The 23821-nt window shown below is 45.3% G+C and overlaps 1 protein-coding gene across 1 annotated transcript in view; it reads right to left on the bottom strand.

Moving 5' to 3' along the window:
- GRK1 (G protein-coupled receptor kinase 1) overlaps positions 1-23821 on the bottom strand; it is a 636766-nt gene that overhangs the window by 338523 nt on the left and 274422 nt on the right. The window lies entirely within an intron of this gene.

The following is a 23821-nucleotide window of genomic DNA, read 5'->3' as shown; positions in this document are numbered from 1 at the left end:
GCTCTTGCCATAAAAATATTCCACATCGAGTCATGCATCTCATCATTCGACATCGAAGGATTCCATATGCTTTCGCTGTCAAGAAGAATAAAGTTGTACCATTTGCAATAAAGAAGATTGTTGTCAATGTTTTGGACATCAACAGTCACCTCTCAATTGCCAGCAGATCATTTTTTAGTGGTCAGCTACACCAGTGCCTTCCCCTATTGCCAAAAGGCCACAAAAGATGAAAATCCCAGCTGAGGATCCTCCTCAGGAACTGCTTCAGCCTTTAAATCTTCCACCAAGACATTTGACTCTTCCAAAACATACCTCCATGGTTGCTAATAAGCAGCTTATTAAATCTAAGCCTCAATATATATGGGCACCCCTGTGTACGTACTTTGAAAATCAAAAGACGGAACACCTGAGTACCGCGTCAACTTTGTCATCAGCTGAATCTGTTTAGGATGCTTCATGTTAATGTGCATGGTGTAGGGGATGACACCAAGCAAGATATAACTTTAGACTATTCACTCCTTAATAGTTCCAGGTATATGTTTTTTTTGGTGGATGGACTGTAATTTCTTTACATGCATCCAGAAATGTTGTGATGTCATGTATAATGCTGTCATATTTTAGAAAAACTGTTGCAATATTGGAATATATTGTACATTGACAAAATAAATTTAAATAAAAAACATAAAATTAAAAAAAATTAAAACTCATTAGCACCACACTTAACTCAGAAGACTTGTATGGCTGCATCTGACATCTCGCAAGTCTGATGCCCATCTCAAAATCATGAGCCTGCCCATTACAGGTTCAGTCTTGTTTGGTCCCTACATGGACAATGAAATGCAGCAGATGAAAAAGGAGGGGGAAACCTTAAAAGTTGTGAACCATGAGCAAAGAAGAAAAAACTCAAATTGCAATCTTGCGTACAAGATATGAGATATAACTCTAGGCAGAGGCTTCAATTCTCCAGAGGCTTTACCAACGGCAACACAAAAGCTTTTTCTGCCATCTCCGATAGGAGACAGGATCCTGATAAAGACCGACGTTATGACTAAGATGCATTACCTCAACAAGCCATTTGGACTTGGTTCATGTCTCTCTGAGGAAGCACAAGCAATCTGTAAATGGCTTTCGGGAAGGAAACTTTAAATACTGGCAGTACAACTTCCAGGCCTGCAGAATTTCCAAGATTTGTCAAACAGGTCCTTTATAGAAAACCATGAGTGGATTCTCCATGACAACTTTCTTCAAGATGTCCTCTCAGATTTGGGTGTTTCCACAAATCGGCCTGTTTCCAACATCTCTAAATGTAAAATACCCCACCTTGTCCTCCATATTATGGAAACCAAGATCTCTGGACAATGCCCTGTTGAGAGTCACATCTAACATGGGCTTTGATTGGAATTCATAGAGCATATTATCAAGGCCATTATCGCCGCTTTATCGGCAGTTTCCTGCCGATAAAAGCGGCGATAATGTATCGCCTGTCCTTGATAATATGCCCCACACTTCCTTGTATCTGTCACTTCACCGCCCCCAACATGAACAGCACTCCCTCACATTTAAGCACTTTAATTTCTCTTACTATTGCAAATATGTTGACATCTGTGTACCCCTTCACGCACACATCCACAGGATTTCAGTTGCAAATGGAATACACAAACACCGTTCTGTGTGCTCTGCAGAGAGGCCAACCCGCTGTCAGGCACTTTGTTTGGCTTCAGCCTTAGCGCTCAATCAAAGCCCCTCATAAACACCTGACATGGCTCACGCCTCAAAGTATGCACAGAAAAAAATACACATAAACAACAACATTACAAAATAGCTAACTCTTGGGGAATGCAAGATGAAGTAAAGCATGTGAAAAAAGAGAGGAGCTAAATCACTGAAATGCTTTACCTTGACATTTTTAACATTCATTGTTTGCAAGTCAATCCATGTTTTTGGCATCAGGGTTAACTTAGGGGCATGAAAACAGGGCCAGTTTTAATGTTGTACACCAGAGAACTGGCCACTGTAAACACATGTTCCACAATAAGCACATATCTCTCACTTTGGACTTGACCCCGATATTTGAATCAACTTCGCAAGGGAACAAGAACAAACCCTGCTCCTTATTTAGAACCATTTCACGGAGGAGCAAATGCCGCAGTTCCACTTCTTAAAGAGCGAACAAGGGCATGGGGTGTCACAGTGGGGAAGGTTAGCCTGATAAGGGGCCGCAGCACAATATACAGAACACAGCACTAGCTTGCAAACACTTACCAGTACAGAGAACAAGGCACTGGATCAGATGTATTTGCATCCACTCTCACGTATGACGAAAGGGTGGGATCTATGCCTTTGAATGACGGACATCTGAAATCATGCAGGGATGAGGTCTCTGACGCGTATTGTGTCACTGGCCTACAGAGTGCATACAACCAGAGACCACAATGCAATGAAGGGCTTTAAAACAGAAAGCCCTGCGTCATGATTTCCCGTTAAGAAAGTTGATTTACTGCCTGGCTTCCTTCTCCTGCTTCAGAGCGAGGCAGTGCAGGCAGCCTGAAACAAAGAGCCCAGAATAAAATACATCTATTTATTTAGAGATATAATCATATCTCTAAATAAATTGATTTATTCAATAATTTTTTTATGTAAATGGGTAGGAATTCAGAAGGACGCAGCCCCTGAGCCCTAATGGAGAAATCGCCCCTCCCCCGAGACTAGAAGATAGCATTGGACCTGCAGGACGGTTATTGCCATTCCCCCATCCTGCAGGTCCACAGGCGCTATCTGTAGTTCATAGTGGGCCAGGAGTATTTTCAGTTCGCATTGCTCCCTCTTGGCCTCCCCAGTGCCACTTAGCTATTCACAAAAGTGATGGCAGTGGTTGCAGCACAGCTTCGGAGATCGGGGTACCAGTCTTCACCTACCTCAACCACTGGCTCCTAAAGGCATACTTGCCCCAGGCAGTCATCAACCACCTCCACTCCAGACAACTGTGAACCTCTTAATATTCTTGGGTTTCCCTATAAACGTGCCGAAGTCACAACCTCACTCCTTCACAGACGCTCCCATTCATTGGAGCTATTCTGGATACGGTACTGCTTTGTGTTTTTCCCTCAACGGAGAGTCCAGGACATAAAGGCTATGATCCTGATGTTTCAGCATTTGTTCTGGATCTCAGTGTGCATAACTCTGAGCTGCTGGGATTGTTGGCCTCCTGCATCCTGCTTGTCAAACATACCAAGTGGCACATGCAACCTCAGCAATGGAACTTCAAATCCAAGTGGAATTAGCACCAGCAGAATCTGTTACATTATATCCAGATTTCAGAGCAAAGGACCTGCTGTGGTGGCTGCTTGACAATAATTAGATCAGTGGCAGACCCCTCTCCTTACCCTAACCAGAGCTGATGGTGTTCACAGATGCATTACTACTGGATTGGGGAGGCCATATGGGAGCGGTAGAGATCAGAGGTCTCTGTTCTCCAGCAGAGACAACTCCACATCAATGTATAGAGTTGATGGGGGTTCGCTTAGCCTTGAAGCCTTTCCAACCCCCCATTAGAGAAAGGCTCATGCTGCTGCTCACAGACAACACCACCACCATGTTGTACTGTAACAAGCAAGTTGAGGTCTTGGTCCCTGTGTCTCTGGAAGTGGCTGAGCCGCCAAGGTATTTCACTGCTGTTAAACATCCTGGTGGGATCTCTAAATGCTGGGTGGACAAACTCAGCTGCCACCGCTTAGTGGATCACAAATGGCAGTGGCACCAGGAGGTGGCACAGGGTATCTTCCTTCAGTGTGGAGAACCCCGGCTCAATCTTTTCGCCACCACTGAGATATTGCAATGTCAGCACTTTTGCATTTTAGAGTTCCCAAGGCAGTGTTCGCTTGCCAATCCCTTCCATCTAGATTGAGGCTAAGGACTACTGTATGCCTTCAAGATGCTGCCTCTCCCGCCCCATGCCCTGAAGAAAATCCGGAATGACTGGACCCAAGTCATCCTAGTGCCACCGGATTGAGACAGGAGAATGTGATACCTGGAACTCCTGGTCAGGACCATCTGTCCTCTGATCAAGCTGCCTCTTCCAGAGAAGCTTCTGTCACAGTAGCAGGATGGGATCCTGCACCCAGTCATGCAGAATTTGCAGGATGTATGACGTTACAATGCACACTTTTACAACGCATACCTTTACAACGCATTTTTTACACCGCAACATCCATTACAACGCACACCTTTACAACGCATACCATTACAACGAATTCTTAAAAAATACCTTTACAACGCATTCCACTACAACGCATACTACATTTACAACCATACCATTACAACGCATTACATTACATTGCATATAAGGTAAGTGTTGGATAGTGTAGGGGTTAAAATTACTATTCTAACTCCAGGGGGTGCAACAGTAGGGAAAGTTTTGGATAGTGTAGGGGTTAAAATTACTATTCTAACTCCAGGGGGTGCAACAGTAGGGTAAGTGTTGGATGGTAAGTTTTGCGTTGTAATGGTATGCGTTGTAATGACTGCGTTGTAATGGTATGCGTTGTAGTGGTGTGCGTTGTAGTGTCATGCGTTGTAATGACTGCGTTGTAAATGTATGCGTTGTAATGGATGTTGCGTTGTAAAAGTTTCGTTGTAATGGTAGTGCGTTGTAAAAGTTGCGTTGTAAACGTTGTATACCGAATTTGCATTTCCATGCCTGGATGTTGAGCAGCCTCTTTTGACCTTCCTCCTGATGTTATTTTGGCAGCAAGGCATCCCTCTACAAAATCGATGAATGGCTGTTATTGGGGCAAATGTGTAGCTTGGTGCAGCACCAAACAAAATGACACCTAACAAGACAAGTTGTCTGAAGTTCTTCTGTTTATTTTGTCACGGACTTGTTTTGGGCACTTTTACAGACTCTTTGTCAGCACTTTCAGTATTTTTCAGTTGCTGGATCAGCCTTCTTTATTGAAAAAACCTGTTGTGATGAGATTTTTTTTAAAGTTTGCAACATTTATTTCCATCAAAACCCTTTATGATGCCATTGTTGGACTTGAACTTATTTCTCACCTTTTTGATGGCCACCCGTTTTCTGTACACTTGTCAATCAAGGCTTTATATATTGAAAATGGTCTTTCTCATCGCCATAATATTGGCTAGGCATGTGAGGGAGTAGTAGGTGCTTCCTTTCAACCCACTTTACACAAAGGCCAATGCAGTACAAAAATGGACCATATCCTGATGGATTGGTATCTATATAAAGATCTGCTCTGCACTGGAGAAGAAGTGGCCTCCTTTGAGCTTACAGGCTTTGTCCTGCAGGACTTTTTGATCTGACCCAGTTCACAGACCCTCTACCTGGGGAGGTTCTGATATGGTATCTATTCACAAGGTGAGGAATCTGCGGTTAGAACTATCCATTAGCAGAACTTGTTAATTGCCTTGGGTATGACTCTTGCTGGTGAATGTTCTATCTAACCGCAGATTCCTCATTGACCCTCCCACCTCCCCATTACTTGAATTGAGCTCTTTTTTCCATCTACAAATTACACAATCTAGAGAGCTGCACACTGGTCATGCCAATCTACCATTAGGCTCTGAGTGTGAGGGCATAGACAGCCTAAGAAAGAAACTGACGTCAACAAGTATGGATGATACTTATATGTGGCTCTGCTTGTCATTTCTGGAGCATAACAACATCAGTATGGAGCCACACAATGACACCTACCGGCACGCAGGAGTGATGCTTTAAAGTTTCTCAATCAAGTCTGACGCCTGGGGAATATTCCCAAGGTGAGGATGTGGAAAATGACTAAATTTAGGTATACATAAGCGGCGTTCATTTATGTTCACCACAGCCACTGTTGAAAGTAAAGCGACAATCATGAAACAGTAGCCACGCCATCTTGTCCCTTTTAGGCCCCATCGCGAACGTAGGTGGCAGCCATTTTGTGTGTCACGACCTCTCTGCCCACTGCCAATAGCCTGCGCGTCTCTCCCCCTCACTCCCCAGCCTCGCAAGCATTCCCCTGCGCCCCGACAGCCCCCGGTTTCTCCTGCTTGGGCCATAAGCGCACCTCTAGCGCGACCCTGTCTCCGAGCCACATCCCGTGCTGAACCCCCTCGCTCTTTCATCTCATTCAAAGAACAGGCCCTTTAGATAACCTCTTCCTCCCTGCCCGATTGTCCAGCCTGATCCCAGGCCATCACCTAGCCCGACAGATGCAGTTTATTGCCCCCTACAGTAGGACCTCGCCTCACATCAAAGGAGCGGTGGTTAATCAATACCCTCACACCTCCAGATCCGACCGATCGCTCACTTTCCCGTTCCCAGCGGAATGTCCAGCTGCGCGACAACCACCACATGCTGAGGTTGAGGTGGGAACTCTACTGTAAATATGTGTGGGAACGGGGGTGAAGCGGGGATTCCGAGGATGTCTTTCCGTACATCAAAGTATTGACAAGAATGTGTTTCATGTAATAAAGCAATAAACCTGTGTATAAGAGGCCAGGCCTCAAGGATGCGTTTAGAGCACCTCGAGAAGATACCCTGTTGTCTGATTTGACGTGTTCTGCTCCGTCGGAATAAACTCCTGTTTCCTGCCTTCCTGTCTCCAGCGCCTGCCTCTTTGTTTGGTAATATTGAATGGTATGAGAGGCGGCTAACGCCGGACAAACACTGAAGGTTCTTGGTCGACATCGGCCCTACCTTTCTACAATTGACGTCCCAAACGTGGGGCCCATCAGCGACGCGTGGATCCAGTGAGAGAGGTCCCAACGACAGAGTGAATGACTGCAACGATCGGGAAGTGCACCTGCCCGATAGACCCTCGTCTGGCAGCCGATCATCCGAACTTCACCGGTTCCGAGCAGACCTCTCTCGAGTGATCTACGGTCCTGACTGGGAACCATCAGGAGTGCCACAGCAATTACGGAGAATAGAGGACGATCAGGCGCTGGAAGCGGAAGACGAGAAACTGTCCATGCGGTCCGGGTAAGGTCGTGTAAACACGACGAATTGCGAATTGATTGTTTGATTGTTTGAAAATAATAGTATTACTCATTTGATTGTTTCTGAGAGATTCTCTATTTACAAACAAGCACAGAGTCGCCATACTCTGTTTAGTCTTTACAGATAGTGAAGGGTAGGTAACGCAGGCCTTTGCCCCCGTTGTAATCCGTCGTGCCTACTTCCCTCTCCATTTGATTGATTGTTATCCAAGCATTTACTGTTTTGGAATTGGTTCTCTTTGGATCATTCTCTATTTACAAATAAGCACAGAGTCGCAATACTCTGTTTAGTCCTTGTGAATAGTGAAGGATAGGTAACGCAGGCTTTTGCCCCCGTTGTAATCCGTCGTGCCTATTTTTATCCCTCATTTGATTGATTGTTTGACCGAACATTGATCGTTCGGAATTGGTTCTCTTTGGGTTATTCTCTATTCACAAATAAGCACAGAGTCGCAATACTCTGTTTAGTCTTTGCGGATAGTGAAGGATAGGTAGTGCAGACTTTTGTCCCCTTTGTAACCCGTCATGCCTATCTTTGACCCGTTTGTTGGTAGTTGGTTCAGCCCGGACCGTTTATTAGAGGTAGATCATCCGGCTCCACCGGAAGACGCCCCTAATAAAAAGGACATAAATATAAATTAAAAAAATGCGGATTAGCCGCTGTATCGTGCTAGCAAACAATAACATAAAAATCGTTAGGAAAAACAAAAGGAATCGAGCAAAATCAGTAGGCCACTGATGGGATCTCTTTTTGACCTCGCTAACATAGAAACATTAGGAACAACCCCTCATGAGGAATACGAAACTAGTGAGAAGAGCCGAACTCGACGCCATGATGGCTGCAAAATAGCTCGGCTCCACCGCCCACCCCGCCCAAATAACGAGAAACCCTATGCAAATATTATAAATAAATACAACACTCCAGCAAAGACACCACGCGCCGAGACCCGTCCCCAGGACGTCCAGAGGTGGTGCCCAACAAGTTGTGTGCGGGGGGGATGCCTTGCTGATGGCTCTCCTCAACCCCCCCCCGCACCCTCTTCCGTTGCCGGGCCCGGCTAGCTCAATCGATCGAGCATGAGACTCTTAGACTCAGGGTCGTGGATCCGGCCATTTTGTATATCCACGCCAGGAGATGGCGTGGGGCGCCCGCGGAGAGGTGGCGCGGCCGGCCCTCTCCCCCTCCAGGTAGAGGTTCCTCTCCAACGCTAAGACTGCCATTAGCGTTCCACTCGTGGACCCCCCCCCCTTTTTTTTGTTGCCTGGTCCAGCCATCCTATAATGCTGCGCCAAGAGATGGCGTGGGGTGCCCTGGGGGGAGATGACGCGAACGGGCCTCCCCCACCTCCTCAGGGGGAGGTTCCTCAGCTGCAGCAGGGCAACCCTTAGCGTTTCACTCGCCGGTCAGCTGCAGCAGGGCGACCCTTAGCGTTTCACTCGCCGGTCAGCTGCAGCAGGACAACCATTAGCGTTTCACCTGCCGGACGGCTGCACCAGGACTGTCATTGGCGTTCCACTCGGTTGGATGGCCGGGGGACCCGCTCCGGTGGCCATGGTGAAGGGCGGCTGCAACGGGACTCTCAAGATGGCGGCCGGCTCCCCGGATTTGGGCCTAGTCCACTAGGATGGCTCTGGGCTGTCATGGAACTCGGATGCTTGCCTGCTCGGGCATGAGCCCCAATCTTGAAGACGTCCTCTCAGTTTCAAAGATTCTACGAGAGTCGTTGGCCCTCGACTCCCACGGGCTTCCGGTGGGGGCAACCGCCACTGTTGCTCGACAATCCCCCATGGATATGCCCCTGCACCGGGTGACCGCCGCCTTGTCCGCATCTGGTGCCGTGGGAAAGGTTGATTCAGCGCATCGGTGGAGGTACACGCCTGCTGTCCCGCTCTCTGGAGTGGCCACGACGTTACCACAAGATGGTGGTGCTCTCGTGCTGACGCCAGCTTTTTGTCCAAATTACTAAGAGACACTGTAGACTGCCAACTCGATCAGCTCCGGTGGGACCTCAGCGTGACCCGGTAGGGAAGATTTTGCCTTCCTCGTTTTTAAGTCGCGGTTCATGCCGCCTATCCTTTCTGCTGGCATTAACGGAATCTTTTGAACTACCAAAAAGGATTCTGGTCCGACCACTTGTTATTGGAGGCATTTGGACTATGCTCTGGGCCCGCCCGGCCTCGACCAAAATGGCGCCAGTATGGGCGGGACTCGCAATTCCTTATGACGTTCTAGTTGCCTAAACCTTGATGTTATGGGATATGTATGCGGTCTTTGTACACGTGGCGGGCGGGAAAGGGTGCGGACTGAACATGCGAACAACCCTATCGATGTGTTTTCTTTGTCATTTTTGTATTATTAAAGCTCCGAAATGATGTTACTGATGATACACGCCCTTGGTGTACGTATGGACGATTTTATTGTAACTGATCCTGTTATATTTCCAACTATAAAATAAACCTTCACCGGTCCTGCAACCGTTAGTCGCGTTTAGTTTTTCATTAAATGGCTCGTCCTTTACTTACTTCTATACTACAGTGTAATGTCTCCTTACCTCATGCGTTTTCCGTCTGCCCCGTGGCCGGCCTACATGGTTGGAGGCCCGTATTTGAATGCTGACATCCTCACAAATAAATATATGGAACTAGCCTCATAACAGTCACTTAGATTGGTAGGTTCTCGAATAAAGAAAGGGACAAGATAAATGAAGCAATTTTGGTCGTGAAAAATTAGAAAGACATGGTACATAGAAATAATGCGAAAGGAATAGTCAGGATCTGTCGTGTTTTACATTTCTGCAGCATGAGCAATAGGTAAAAGATCCTGATATTTAGATATATCTATGAATAGGACAATAGACCAGTTCCTCTGGGCTTCAAGGCCGAGAGGCAAGGTACTGCATCCCAAAGAAGATAAGTTAGGTACGTGGTAGGTAAAAACATTCTCGTGTTTTTGCGCGCTGATGTGCTTTGAACGCTGTCGCCCCCCCCCCTTTTTCTTTCTCTGCAGGTTAATATCGGAATTTCAGCTGAAGTATGGAGAAGACCCAGAATGCACCGTGTTCCACGCAGAAAGAAGAAGAATTGTATGGTATGAATGTGCGCGTGGGCCCCGATTTGTGTCGTATGAATGCTTATGTGTGGCGCACATCTGGGTTGACGAACGAATGCTTTTTGTATGACTAAGGTGTTGATCGAAGGGTCAATAGGATAGGAAAATTAAGCCCAAACATGGTACCTGCATGTGAAAAACGAATAAAGATATAGCACTTTCCTTACTTAGGAACGACTCTCTCTGGAGCTAACGACTGGGGGAGTGGCCTATGCCAGAAACTTGAAAGCCTATTTCAGTACGACGAACCCAACCCCAACCGATATCCCAAATGAACGCCCTAAATGACGCGCACCAGTGAGTCAACTTAATGTGTGGACTAGATGAGAAAAGTTAAGGATACCCCGGGTTGGGGTTCATCCAAAATCCCCCCCCTCAGCCCAGAAATTAGGGGTATTGTCATGTTTTAGATTTACCCCCTCTTCTTCCACCCTCATAGAAAAGTCAGAATTGCACCATCGCACGTCCGACAGACACTCCTCCTTTACCTCAACTTGGATCGTCATTTGTTAGATGTTGGAAGACCCCACCGTGAGTATAAGCACGACTGGACCAGTGTCCGACCAATTAAAAGGAGTAAGTATTTATTGAAGCGAGGTTACCAACAGAAATTGTCTGCTATTAGGAAGGAAGGAGAACGAAGAGCTCGACCCCCAAATTAATTAAATGGAGTACTGAAAATATGCAACACGCATGAAAAGGCTCTTTCGCCAAAAATAGCCCTCTGTTTTATCTTAAGTTTTCGTACTTGATGTATGTACTGTCGCACCCTATCTGGTATTTGTGTATACGTAAACTATGAATTTATGTTTTCCCTCAGCGTGTGTTTTATACGTGAAACTGACCCGTACTGATCTATATGTGTGTGCACTGAATAGCCTATTATTATACACGTCTCTCTCTCTCTCTCTCTTTTTATGTTGTACGTGTACTAATAGCCTATTTGGTACGCACGACGCTCTCTCCCTCTGAGGGCTCCCTTGCTCCCTTGTGAAAAAATGACCACACTGTACCTCGCCGGTACAGGTATAATTGGCTTTAGACACAACAGTGTTTGAACAAATTGACAGAAACAAAACGATCATATTTAGCCATATTACTACCTCTCCTTTCTGTAAAATGATGGAACTTAATTGGCTGAGAAAGAAAGGACAGGTAAGACGACTGATGTCCCCTAATCTGACCCTTAAAAGGGAACTATATGTCAGTGGCTTTTGTTTTAAGTACTTTGGTAACACCACCCTCATCGTTCGGATTACCACCGCCCATTGCACAAAAATAGAATGTCCGATACGTCCCCGTTTCTCCAGAATGGTCCCAGTTCTGTACCAGCCGTCCCAGAAAATCTTAAAGACTGTAGCTATAAGCCCATGGTAATAGCATTTCACACTTTTTATAAATTAACAGACCTTGAAGAAACATATAGCTCAACAGGATTTGTTTTAGACAAACGCGAGTCTCTACTGAAGGAGCCGGTTTGAATTCGATAAACCATGTAATTTTTAGATATCAGACTTCTTGCCACATTCGCAAATATAACAGGAGTAGAAAACCAGACAGACAGGATGTTTGAAAATAGAAAAAATGCTTGCCGACCTGCGCTACAGCAATGATGCATGAGTTAACAAAATACACCGATGTAAGGATTACTAAGCATCCACCCTATCGTGACCAATGAACGTTTCCCCAACTACTTGGGGTTGGGAGAGAAATTAAAGTGTGTAAACGTCTTCCCCTGCCGGTTCTCTAAAAACTTGTGTTTTTTATACTCATTTAAGGATAACGTGCAGTCGTCAGGAGGAGAGAGGCCGGATGTGACGCACAGCCTGGCTGCAGATCGGGGAATATCTATGACCTCGACCAAAGTGGAGCCACAGAGCAAAGAGTTGCGGGACAAGGCACCGTTCTCAGCGTGGAAAGTGAAGGAAAGAAGGGCCGACCAGAAGCCCCTGCACGTTGATGAGCTCGTGCCGAAAGTCCCAGCCCATTGTGCCCGATTGATGGGCCCACTTGCTTGAAATTTCTGCCCTCCTTGGACCGCCTCAGATCTGATCCCACACCACCCTCTCTTCCCTCGGCCTCCCAAAGCACGCCCCCATCACCCCCCCCCTTTTTCATATGGAATTTTTTAACTTGACTCTGAGAAGAAAGACAGCACAAAAGATAGAATAGGCTTTGTCACGAAGGAAGAACAGAATGCGGGTACCCCGCCTAAGGTACCTATGATAGATTAGTTATGGAACAGGACAATCACAGGACTGTGGTCCAAGAGCAAAGAATGGCCACACCCTGCAAAGCGAGATCTGAAGTAGAGCTGGACGCATAGCTCCACCGCCGGTGCTCAACAGTGCCAACGAAAGAAGAAAAACAATGAGAGCCTACCAGTGATGGCTCGCTGTAAAAAGACACTCGAAAGACGAACCCTTTTTGAACATTGCCACCCCTTGACTGTCCCTTGTATTAAGTTGGATTCCTCTCCCAACCACTTTGTATTGATTAACACCCGATTGAGCTTTTCGTAACCTTACATCGGTCACTTTTCAACTGTATAAGGATAACTAAGAAGGCGTTAACTCTGTACCTTGATGATTGTAGAACACCAGTTATGCACATGAACATGCTGTCTAGTTTTGACCCCCATGGAGTCCAGACCTCAAGAAATGTACTTAATAGCCCTTATTTGGCCAGAACATTTGTATGGCCTCATGTTTGTATTCGAACGAAATCCCCTGCATCATTTAAGTAATGTCCCCATCTCCAGGTCTAATGTATGACACAACTAATGCAATCCTGTATGCACTGCCTCCCCGCCCATCACATTGACTACACATGGTTATGTACGAGTCTGTCTACATTGATAACAGAATTATCTCCATCTGCCTGTAATGCGTATGGGCTACCAAAGCGAATTGTATAACTAATGTCAGCTTGTACATCCTCACCTATGATATGAACAGGAATGAACTAACTTATGATAAAAACTGGGGACTGTGGAAAATGACTAAAATTAGGTATACATAAGCGGCATTCATTTATGTTCACCACAGCCACCGTTGAAAGTAAAGCGACAATCATGAAACAGTAGCCACGCCATCTTGTCCCTTTTAGGCCCCATCGCGAACGTAGGTGGCAGTCATTTTGTGTGTCACGACCTCTCTGCCCACTGCCAATAGCCTGCGCGTCTCTCCCCCTCACTCCCCAGCCTCGCAAGCATTCCCCCGCGCCCGACAGCCCCCGGTTTCTCCTGCTTGGGCCATAAGCGCACCTCTAGCGCGACCCTGTCTCCGAGCCACATCCCGTGCTGAACCCCCTCGCTCTTTCATCTCATTCAAAGAACAGGCCCTTTAGATAACCTCTTCCTCCCTGCCCGATTGTCCAGCCTGATCCCAGGCCATCACCTAGCCCGACAGATGCAGTTTATTGCCCCCTACAGTAGGACCTCGCCTCACATCAAAGGAGCGGTGGTTAATCAATACCCTCACACCTCCAGATCCGACCGATCGCTCACTTTCCCGTTCCCAGCGGAATGTCCAGCTGCGCGACAACCACCACATGCTGAGGTTGAGGTGGGAACTCTACTGTAAATATGTGTGGGAACGGGGGTGAAGCGGGGATTCCGAGGATGTCTTTCCGTACATCAAAGTATTGATGTGTATAAGAGGCCAGGCCTCAAGGATGCGTTTAGAGCACCTCGAGAAGATACCATGTTGTCTGATTTGACGTGTTCTGCTCCGTCGGAATAAACTCCTGTTTCCTGCCTTCCTGTCTCCAGTGCCTGCCTCTTTGTTTGGTAATATTGAATGGTATGAGAGGCGGCTAACGCCGGGCAAACACTGAAGGTTCTTGGTCGACATCGGCCCTACCTTTCTACAAGGAACCTGAGGTTAAAGTATCCTCTACAGCATTAACTTAGGTAAGTAGTTTGTTAATGTTCCTATTGTGTATGAGTGAGACACAAGCAGTATGAATATGCCAAAATAAAAACAAAGACTGATAGTATATTTAGGCACAATCTGTGTATACTTAATTATGTGATCCAGGGTGGTATGTGAGGCATGTTAGATTTACAGTCATTGTTCCAGGTTATGGACTGAATGACGATGAACAACAGTGCGAACATTTATGCTGTCCTGCACTTAACAACTAGACAACTTGGTTGAAGCTAGTGGAATGCAGGCAGAGATTTTATAGATACATCAGCAAGGGCTTGGGTAGCTAAAATGTATTTGTTGTCATGAGTATAAAAAAAAAAGTAAAATTGAGGATCCCAACTAGTAATCTGTTGCAGTAATCAGCTTACTTAGTACCAGTAAGTTGATCGAGGACATATTAGTGTCAAAGTGATGAAATTATTAGATCTTTCTCAAACATAGCTGTTACAAACTTATTATCTTATTAGACCTATCTGCAACATTCAACACTGTGGACCATGGCTTACTGGTCCACTGCTTGAATGCCATAGGGGTTCAAAGTAAAGCTCTCACGTTATTAACTTTCTTCCTATCAGAGATATCTCAAACTCTGAATCTTGGTCAGTTTAAATCCTCACCCTTTACCTTGCCATGCAGGGTTCCTTAGGACTCTTCATTGAGCCTAAAGCTTTTTTTAATATTTACGTCTCAGAACCTGCCCCTTTGCTGATGACACCCCAATTGGTTGTATCAGTTGTAGACAATGATATCGACTACCCTCTAAGATTACATGATTGCATGACTGCCCTAAGCAACTGGATGAGTAGACACTGCTTAAAACTGAACTCGAGTAAAACAGGGGTTATTCTGTTTGGCAATCTCTCTTCAGCATGGTCTCCTGCCTGGTGGCCCGACAGCCTGGGCTCAGCTCCCATTCCGTCAAAATCTAAGATTTATTATGGATGACAAACTCAGATATGAGGCCCAGGTGTCTAAAGTAGTGTCCTCCTCATTCTATACCATCAGAACCTTGAAGAAAATATTTCCTTTTATTCCCAGAAATACTAGAAAAAACTGTTATCTCCTCACTAATTTGATCAAAGTTGGACTTTTGTAATGGCTTATATGAATCTCCAGGTAAAACTACTTGGTAAGCTCCAGGCTGTGCAGAATGCAGCAGCCAGGTTGACTTTGGATATCATCAAATACCAGTCGATATCTGCAGGCATTTTAAATGTATGGCACTCTGTGTGCCCATTAAACCCTGCACAGAGAAGGACCGAAATTTCTTGGGAAGGCTTTTAACTGGCATTCACCAGGTAGATACCTACGATCAACCAAAGCAAGATTGATTACCACCACAAGAATCAGGAAAGTGCACTCGGGAGGAAGGATATTGATTACCACCACAAGAATCAGGAAAGTGCACTCGGGAGGAAGGATATTGATTACCACCACAAGAATCAGGAAAGTGCACTCGAGAGGAAGGATATTGATTACCACCACAAGAATCAGGAAAGTGCACTCGGGAGGAAGGATATTGATTACCACCACAAGAATCAGGAAAGTGAACTGGGGAGGAAGGATCTTCATTAACAGCACAGTTAGGCTGTGGAACTCTCTCCAATTGCTTAGGACCATACCGACCCTTCTCACTTTCAGCAAAGAACGTAAGACCTGGCTGTTTAAGAATCAATAATTCTCCAGCTCAGTGGCTCATGTCTCTGCAAGTGCCAAGACACCTATGGGTAGAGGTGCTCTATAAAAGTCTCTATAACATAACAAAAACGGAATATAGTAGTGGAAAATGAGATGAAGGTTTCCGGTTGCATGGTTGAGTTAAGAATTATGCTTAGATTCCAGCTGCATGAGACAGAGTTACAGTGTCAGGGGGAAGAACATAAGGGGATAGAGTTATGGGTTAGGAGCAGTTGAAGGAGGGAAGTAAATCATTTCTATTCTAAAGGAGTTAAACATTTGGGAAGAGAAGGGCAATCCACTGCCTCATGGTAGTTTGACAGTCAGAATTTTTGTTTGGAGGAGGGTAGTAGGGGATTTGAAAGAAGAAAAGATCCGAGTCTCATCAGCATGCACTTGGCACGAGAAACGAAAAAATGATATTATCTCCTTAAAGGAGGCCATGCAAAGGACAATTAGATGAGGTTAAGAACTGTGGGGCAGATCTACAAAGGAAGTCCCGCAGCGTGGCAACGCAAGTCCTTTGGCTGCGCCACGCTGCGGCACTTCCGAAGCTCAGGAATGCGACATATTTTCAATAATATGTCGCATTCCTGTGGTCTCCCCTGCGCTGGCGCACAAACTGCAGCCATGCGCCCGCTCAGGCACCCTTGCACCATGGTGCAAGAATGCCTGCGTCATGGGGAGATTGTTTTTATGCAGGAAGGAGCACCTTCCTGCACAAAAACAATCACTACAGGCATTTTCATTTCTCCTCGTTTCGCCTCGCTACGCCTCCCCTGAGGCACGCTTTGAAAGAGGAAAAAACGAGGAGAAATGAAAACATTTCTCCTCATTGCGCCTCGCTATGCCTCCCCTGGGGAGACCAAGCATTGACACATATTTCCAGATTCATGATTGCTCGTAAATCTGGAAATGTGTCTCATTCCATGGGTATTGCGTGGGAACACCCACAGCAACACCCATGGAACACTCCTTCCACGCAAAGTGCTGCATGTGAAGGGGTCATATTTACAAGGAGAGGAAGAGTAACGCAGGGTGACTTTTCCTCTCTTTGTAAATATGGAGAAGTGAAATGCGCCTCCAGCAGGTCACAAAAAGTGACGTACTGGTGGCGCAGGGGGGTTGTAAATCTACCCCTGAGTCTTGGGTATGTCAGCTGGTTGAGCAGAATGTGACAAGAGGTGGATCATCAGGAAACAGAAGAAAACAATCAATCCCTTTTATCTTTTTCCTACACTTAAAAAGACAAATGAGATAGGAAGAGAAATGTCTTTGTGTCATATTCAGAGCATAACATTGAAAATGATTTAAGAGCAATAGAAGATCTGACGCATGATTTAAATATAACTTTGCACCAACAACCAATACTGCAAGCTTAGAGGCGAGTACATGTAAATATTCCTGTGTCCAAAATGTAGGATCAGTTGACTAAGAGAATTCTGGAGGTGTAGTAAGCATGCTATCAAAAACTGAGCAAGCCCCAAGTGACTTCCACTAGCATGGTCTATCCTAAATATGAGAGCCAAGCACACAGCCTGTACCTTGTAAGTGGTAGTTAGGAGTGGAAATCTTTGAGTGGCAAAAGGCAGCACATGTGCCTTTTGGAGTTTCCATTCGAAGCTCATCATAAAGGAGGATGAATGGATGCTTGACCAATGGGTTTGATGCAGGACAGGTACCCAGAGAAACAGGTCAAATCTATTTATACAAAGCAGTGGCAGTCCACCCAACAACTAACATCTTAGTTTCTGGGACATTAATTTTTTTGTTTGCGGCTTCCCAGGTTTGAATTGTCAGAGGACTATAGAGAAAGTGGTATGGAAGGTATCATTTATTGGTGTAATGTTAAACAACGGTTTCATATGATTATAGCAGTTAAGGAAATTAACACAGAATGAATGAACTATGTTGACTACAGGGAGGAGCTAAATATTTTTTTTAAAAAGAAGAAAGTGGACATTTCTGAGGACATTGCAGGGATCTTTCCAAATGAAATGTGGTAGTGTGATACGGTGAAGAAATGCTCTCTTTTAGGCACAAAAGAAGTAATCTAATGAATAGCATTATGATGGGCACTCTCATGATCCAACCCAAGCAAAATAGAACACCAACTCAAAAGGCACGCCTTTCTGTTGTCATGGCTAATAAAGGTCCAAGTCCATTGATTCTCCGCAATCATCTTCAACAAAGCTAAAATCACTAGGTTTTTTTCTCAGATATTCACCTCACTATGGATGCACATTGCAAAATCTGCAAACTACCCACACCCCATGGCAAATGACTTCCAGATGGCCACGCAAGCCCTTGTCATGTCCTGCCTTGATTTTTTAAAATATGTAATAGCAACACTACCTATCCTATAAGGGTAAATGCCTTGTTAAGAGTGATTGTTTATTTGATCCTGAGATTCCTATTGGCTCAAACAATTGGATATAATCCCAACAGTCTTCCTGGAACTTCAATGTCTCCCATTCGAGGCCAGAATCATCTTTTCAATCACTCACACGCTATTAACCGGGTTAGTATGCTCTTCATTGAAAGTTGCTCCAAGGGACTCAGAAACCATGCACCATTTTTTACTATAAGATTCAAGTTTCAGACTTTGTATGCTCCTATTCGAGTCCTTCTCATATGTGCTGCATAGCACTTGACTCCTCATCCTTACTCTCCAGAAGAAAAATTATAAATGTTATCCTTCTGCAAAGTCCTTAGGGATGGATCAAAACATTATTTTCCTCTTCACTATTGAATAAGTATCTTCTGCAACTCCCCCACTTTGGCCTCCACTGTATCTTTAGTTATAGTGTTTAATATGCTATATTGGCATCTTTTAGCGGATCTTTTGGCTACATTTTGGAAAATGTAAGAATTATGTACTCTCCGGGTATTTAATGTTACATACAACAAATTACTAAGTAAATGAATAACTAGGTACAACTCAACAGACGAAAAGTCACTACCCCTCAGAAGATGTTTGCTTTGAACCAGAAAAATCAGTTTACAAGCATATGCTCTGGTGACTGGCTGAATGCACCTATGGGAGAGCCTAGCTCCTTTTCTCATGGTAATAGGTGACTCATTCCTGACTACTCTCTCTTAATGACAACTAAATCCATTAAAGGCTTGAGTCAAGGCGACACACATACACACACCTCTGTACATGGACTTTCCCACAGAAAAGGAGATAGTGTCCCAAGTGCTTTGTGCCAGTTGTTACATCACTAGGAACTCCAAAGCAAGGGAAGGAATGTTGGCAGAAATTGCCTATCTTCTTGGCTAATCTTCCAGTTCTTCCCTATCTCTTTCAAATACAATCAAGGAAATAATCAAGAACACTAAGCCATTTTAATTCTGAGCATACCCCATTCATCCATTCTTGCAAAAAAAGAAAACACACCCAGAAGCCCTCATATTGTTTGTTATGGCTAAAATCATTAATGTGTCACTTAAATCTGGATCTCTCTCGGAGTGTTTTAAGATTTTCCATCCTCCTTAAGAAGCCTAATACTGCCCTAAAGAATTGGAAAATTATAGGTTCATCACAGGACTTAGTGGTCATGCCATTTTAAAGAGCAGTGTGGTTTGGGCCATTAGCAGGATATCTGACTAGGTCAAGGTATGAAGAAGGACTTGGCCTTGATGGAAGCACCGAACCACAGCACCAAGACCAATCACAGCGCTGCATTGCAGAGTTGTGATTGGCTCAGGGGAACCTGGGTGCCTCCTGGGTCCTTCCTGTTCCGGCCAGAGGAAGGAGTGAAGAGATGGGATGAGGAGGGCCTGAGGATGCGGACAGAAGGTAAATTTTATTTCATTTTTGTTTTCCCCTTTCTCCCTACCACCCCGCCCCACTACCCCCGATCAATGCCGGCCACTAATGTGATTAGACTAACAGTCTGAATATGTGGCCAATCAGGCTTAGATCAGAGGTGGAAGTAGAGGGGATCTAGGGGTACAACATGCCATACCTTTTTAATGTTTAGAAAAACAGTTCCCCTACTTTTTGTCAAAGCCTGGACGGTTAATTCTGAGAGTTGAAATGATTCATCTAAAGTGTAAGGCCAGGAGTCTACTGTGAAACCAAGGGAGGGGCAGACAGCAACACAAGCCTTCTTGCTAAGTGCCTGCGTGCCTGAAAGCAATGTAAATGTGAGCAAGTAGTCAATCTGCAAATGTATAGGGTGCTTGGAAGCCAGTATTAGGTTTAATTAACAGAATCACTTGAAGCTTCCTGATGACACACATTTATTGTTTTTAAGAGGTATAGTAAAGGAGCTACCACCTAAGATGTCAAGTGTGTGCTTTTAAAAGACAGCTTTAAAAAAGTTACACTACAAACAGTTTGGGTATTACTAGAATCTATGTTTGGAAGCACTTTTTTCATTTTAAACTTTTGGCACATTTTGTAGCAGCTGCCTATCTTTTACTGAGTGTAATGCAAGTCTAAAATATTGACTTAAATATTCACGTGCTTTGTGTCACAGACTGTAACCTTGTAGCACTAAACATACACAAGTAACTATTCTCCACTGCACCAACCAGGATTCTATTATGTGGCTCTTTGGTGCAGTGCATTAGCTCACAGCTGTCTCATAACACACATTTACCACTGATTACCACAATTTGCATTTAATTTCAAAGACCAAAAAAGAATATATTTGATTTTTAGGCACACCTCTGACCATGCCCCCCACGCTCACTCACCCTAATTGCATGCTGCATCACAGTTCCCATATTTTTTATAATGCACTTTGACCACTGGTTTGCATTGTGTGCTAGGTAAAAGACTGGAACAAATAAATACATACATGCATACAAAATCTCTAAAAGGTTGTTCCGACAGGAGGTAGAAGGAATTGTGTTTATAAAGGAAGAGGTAGTGTCAGTGGCAGCTTTAGGGTGGTGCACCGCAGTGGGCACTGACCTGAAGGGGGGCGCTGACCTCAGAGGGAGCGCTTTGTTTAGCAATAACATGATTAACAAGCATTGGCATTGCCAATAGGTCTCGCTTGTGGGACCTTATAAGTATTTAGTTTTGCAGCACAATATCCGATTATGCAACAAGGATATTGTGCTGCAAAACTAAATACTTATAAGGTCCCACAAGCGAGACCTATTGGCAATGCCAATGCTTGTTTAAGAGTGCTAACAATGTTAATGCACGTGCTGCCTGTGACCTGTTTTTCAACCTCGCTCAAACGTCCTCCAGTGAGCCCAAAACCCAACACACGTCATTATTGTTGCTGCTGAGGGGGTCTTCATCTTGACACTCCATTATTTGCTAAGGCACAAAACAAAATAAAGCACCCTAAAGTGGCCGGTGTTGCGGGGGTATCGATTACGCCGCCCTGGCTGTGTTGTGGGCCCCGGGGCTCGTGGAGGTGAAAAGTGTTTTGTTAAAGGAAGTGGGTGTCTTAAGCGGCCCCTGGTAAGCGAGTTAACTGTTGATTTAAGGCTCACGGATATTTGTTCTGATGTTAGGAACCTACGTGATGACGGTGACTTCCATTGATGCCGACGACCCCAAACAGCCAAATGGCATGCTGAGGTACAAAATCATGTCCCAGAACCCCAGCACCCCGTCGTCCAACATGTTTACCATCAACAATGAAACCGGGGACATCATTACGCTGGCGGCGGGGCTTGACAGAGAGGTAGGACTATTTTCGCTGGCACGCAGTATGTAAACAGGCAGCTGGAGTTGGTCACAGTGGCTGCAGCAGACAGGGCGCAAGGGAACTATGAAGATAGTAATAGCACCAGCCTTTCGGGTGTTTTTCCGATTTCTCTACATGCCTGTCCCTCTCTGGCGGTGAAATGTTCAGCAGAGAGCAGGTGAGTGCGTGGCTCATGGCTGTTAGAGGCTATGTTGATTCCAGTAATTAATGGGCCAGCATACACATGCAAGAAGTTAATGGGACTGGTCCAGAAAGGCATTTTATTTGTGCATAGACAGAGAGTGATCGTGAAAAATCTGAGGGTGACATAGTAAAACACACACAGCCAGGTGTGGTGGGTCGTTTGAGGAGTCACAGTCTGTGCAAATACTGAAGGTGTAGCGGTATGAAGAGGAAGTAGGACAGGCAAAGAGAGAGGATGTGAAAAGGTAGAGGAAGGAAAAACAAATGGAGAGGAATCGGAGAAAGGGAGCCGAGGGGGTGTGAGGGATGAGGGAACACGGCCTGGGGGAAGCTGGCTGGGGAGGGGGAGGAGAAATGCAAGGAAGGCTGTGTGCGGCGTAATTAGGGGAGGAGAAGCCGAGAAGCCGCAGAGCACACGCTGGGCGAAGCCCTTTGATGTGCTGTGCGGCAAATGGAAGGAGGCTGATGCGCGTTCATGTTTGAACACGTGGTTCACATGAACTGCATGAAAACGCCAGCAAAAAGCTGGTGGTTTCACGAGAATTTTCACCACTTGAATTCTCGCACCGCCCGATGCGCATGCGCGCATCGATAGGTCGCGAGACCTAAAAAGCCTCTGCGGCAGAGTTCCGTGTGGGTCCAGCTTTCGGGCAGCAATAAAAATGTCAAGATAACTCTGGTGATTAATGTTCCTGTGGGAGAGAGATCAGAGCTTTGTCTAGTGGCAGTGTTGACTCACCATAAAGTAGCACAGAGGGTTAATATTCCTGCTGCAAAAAACAGATTTGTATTTTATGTGGACAGTTGAGTGGCTTAGTAAAACCACCCTTTACCAGCACGTTAAAACAAATGAAATGTATATGAGAGAGGGACTATGGAGAGATGAGTGTCTCTTTTGCCAGGTGGTAGGGAGAGCATCCAAGGGGGAGTTAACTAAGGGAAGGGGGGGACAAAACAAATTGTTGTACCAGGCATCACCAGGGTGAAAGCCATCCCTGAGCAGTGTTGGCCTGGGGCACTGGGTAGTCTCTATCCCTTGGGGTGTATTTCTGCAGCGTGACCACTGTTCTCACCATCTCTTCAAACCATTTCCCAGAATTCACAGTTTTTACCCATTCCAAGGCTTTCATATGTGTCATGTTTGCAAATCTCTGAGAGCTACTCCCAGAATATTAGAACTTTTAGCTGGACTAGTAACTGTTTTCCCCATCAAGGTCAGCATACGTCCCATCAGTACGTACCACTAGCTCAGAGCTCTCGGATGCTGCTCCATGGTGGTTGGTACTGCTTTCCGAAAACTACCTCATAATTATATAAGTAATAAATACGGTGTGATATAAGGTGATGGTGTAGTTGCATACTGCCAAGTTAACATGAAAAAGTCTTCCTTTTTCCTATCTCCTATCTGAAAGAAAGAAATGTAGTGGCTGATTTACAAGCACATTGTGCCCTCGGTGCATCAATTTTATTGACGCACCAGCTGCGCAATGAGCTTTCCTATATTTACAAGGCCATGTAAAGTCACCCTGCGTGACTTTCTGGCCTCGTAAATATGTTTCCCTTCCATGCATAATTGTGTGAAAGGAGCCTTCCATGGGTGCTTCCGTGGGTGTTCCCACGCAACATCCATGAAATGTGATGCATTCCAAAATTTACAACATTTTGTAAACCTGGGTATGCATCAGAATCCTACGCCTCCCCAGAGGAGGCGTAGGGGGCGCAACAAGGAGAAATGCTTTTATCTCTCCTCGTTTTTTCCTCTTTGCTAGGCGTGCTGCTGAATCAGCATGCCTACAAAGAGGAAAATACCTTAAATGTTTTTGTGTAGGAAGGTGTCCCTTCCTGCACAAAAACAATCATCCCCTCAGCACAGGCACCCTTGCAAAATGACACAAGGGTGTCTGCGCTGGCGCACAGCTGCTTTTTGTGCAAAAAGAACAGATGATCGACGGAATGCTGAATTAATCAAACATTCATCCCCAGTCACAGATCTGGGTTAAATCCATTGTTTTTTTTTGCACGCCACTCCATTCCAGTTTAGACCCAGCCATATGCAAATCAGTCTTGACCCTGTTCTCGTGGGAATAGCCCAGCCCGAAATGCCAGGCCGGGTCTTCCCTGGACCAGAAACAAGCATCCTGGGACCAGTTTCGGGGTGACACCCCTCATCAGCCAGGCTATCTTGCTGTTCCTGGAGCAGGGGAAAATGACAAGAATGCACCACATCTTGTAGCTATGGCGCATTC

This window comes from Lissotriton helveticus, chromosome 8, assembly GCF_964261635.1.
Source record: "Lissotriton helveticus chromosome 8, aLisHel1.1, whole genome shotgun sequence".
Classification (NCBI taxonomy): domain Eukaryota; kingdom Metazoa; phylum Chordata; class Amphibia; order Caudata; family Salamandridae; genus Lissotriton; species Lissotriton helveticus.
This window is presented reverse-complemented; position numbering and strand designations above follow the sequence as displayed.